This window comes from Dromiciops gliroides, chromosome 6 (genome assembly GCF_019393635.1).
Source record: "Dromiciops gliroides isolate mDroGli1 chromosome 6, mDroGli1.pri, whole genome shotgun sequence".
NCBI classification, from domain to species: Eukaryota; Metazoa; Chordata; class Mammalia; order Microbiotheria; family Microbiotheriidae; genus Dromiciops; species Dromiciops gliroides.
Window position 1 is genome coordinate 21321685 of NC_057866.1, and position 2188 is coordinate 21323872.

At 34.6% G+C, this 2188-nt stretch overlaps 1 pseudogene; it reads right to left on the reverse strand.

Annotated features, from left to right (window-relative positions):
- Positions 1 to 641: 641 nt before the first annotated feature.
- On the reverse strand, positions 642 to 1595 carry LOC122731567 (annotated as a pseudogene).
- Between the last annotated feature and the right edge of the window lie 593 nt (positions 1596 to 2188).

Below are 2188 nucleotides of genomic sequence, written 5' to 3' on the forward strand. Positions count from 1 at the left end.
CTAAAAATTATTTAATTTTACTGAATTGGTATTTTTCTGATGAACCATTATACTGTTTTTAAAAATAGGATTCTTTTTCTACTTTGTATTTCAATTTATTTTTCCTATATTCAATTCAAAATTAGCTCCCTTGATGAAAACCTATTTAAAAAGGTAAGAAATGTGTCATCCATTATACACATGAAGTCATATGTATAAAACATATTTCTACATTAGACATGTTGCAGAAAATTGAAGCAATTAAAACAATGAGAAAAAATATCCTCCAGTCTGCAATCAAAATCCATTAGTTGTCTATCTGGATGCAAAAAGCATTTCTCTTCAAACCATGAGGCTCCAACAGCACAACAACAACAAAAAATAGCATTTCTGATGAAAGTGACAGAAATCTTACTTGTTCTTCACATACTTAAGATCTGCTTTCTTAGCCTCAAAAAACAAAGTTTTAGGAATTTTTTTCCAGGACAATGAGGGTTAAGTGACTTGCCCAGAGTCATATAGCTAGTAAAGGTCAAGTGTCTGAGGCAGGATTTGAACTCAGATACTCCTGAATCCAGGTCTGGTGCTTTATCCATTGTGCTACCTAACTGCCCCCACATTTTAGGAATTTAACTATCTTTTATCCTTTCTCTTTAGAAACATCATTGATTGACCAGGGCATCCATTACCTTACTGCCAGACATCACTTTTCTGTTCCAAAGATTCCTCATGGCATTTTTCATCTCTGTGTTTCTCAGGGTGTAGATCAAGGGGCTCAACATAGGAGTGATGACACTATAAAAGACAGCTAGAGATTTATCAATGGGGAAGGTACACATAGGCCTAACATAGAGGAAAATTAAAGGAACGAATAAAAAGACAACAACTGTGATATGGGAGATGCAAGTAGAAAGAGCTTTTTGTCGACCTTCCTGACTTTGAGTTTTCAAAATGTGTAGAATGACCCCATAAGAAATAGGCAATAAGAAAAAGATGATTGTGCATATTGCTCCCCCATTGGCAACCACGGAGATGCCAATTATGTAGGTGTCTGTACAGGAAAGTTCTAATAAAGGGAACATGTCACAAGCAAAGAGATCAATTATATTGGGTCCACAAAATGGGAGCCTAATAATAAAAAGGAGCTGAAGTAATGAATGCATGAAACCTCCAATCCAGGATACCACCACCAGCAAAATGCATACTCACCATCTCATAATGACTAAGTAATACAAAGGTTTACAGATGGCTACATAGCGATCATAGGCCATAAAAACAAGGAGGAAAACTTCAGCCCAACCAAATAGGTGTCCTAAGAAGAGCTGAGCCATGCAAGCTTGGAAATAAATTTTTGCCTTTTCATAGAGCATGTCTAGGGTCATTTTAGGGACAACAACAGTAGAATAGTTGGCATCCATAAAAGACAAGAAGGCAAGAAAGAAGTACATAGGGGAATTCAGGCTCTTACTTCCAGTGATTGTTATCACAATCAGGCTATTGCCCACCATTGTAAAAATGTAGATAATTAAGAATATAGCAAATAGTAGTTTTTGTACCTGAGGATTCTGGGTAAGCCCTAGGAGGACAAACTCAGTTACATTATTCCTGTTTTCCATGGTGATTTTTTTTTCCAGGAGGTGAAGAAAAATAAGTGTTTATTGAACATAATATCAGACATGTACTTAGGAGAACCTTGAGTTCAGTTCTGATATTTGGCTTTTTCTATGGATAATCTGATCAAATTTTATTTCCATCAATTTCCTCAACAGAATATTGGTCATAATAGTGAGGCATTACCTGCTTCACAGAGCTTCTATTGGGTGTAAAGGATAGAAGAAATTGTGGATGTTCTATTTGAAAGTTTTGATTTGCCATACAAAAGTTGGTTATTCTTCTCTGGTTGCAGCAGTGTGATTTTTGCCTATAAAGATAATTATTAAACAGAAAAAAAATTATTGGCAATATTTACATCAGTTCATTTCTCAATAAATCCCTCCCTAATTATGAAAGCATATTAAATAGGCCTTATTCATAATTTCTCTTCTTGGTAATAAAAGGAGGAAGGCATACTTTCTCAAGTATTTCCTGCATCAAGTTTCATCATTATAATTACATTTCATTCAGGTTGTTTTTTTGTTTTAAATTACCCTTTCTGTTTATATTATTGTTGTCCTTATGGATATTGTTTTTCATGTTCTAATTACTTTAC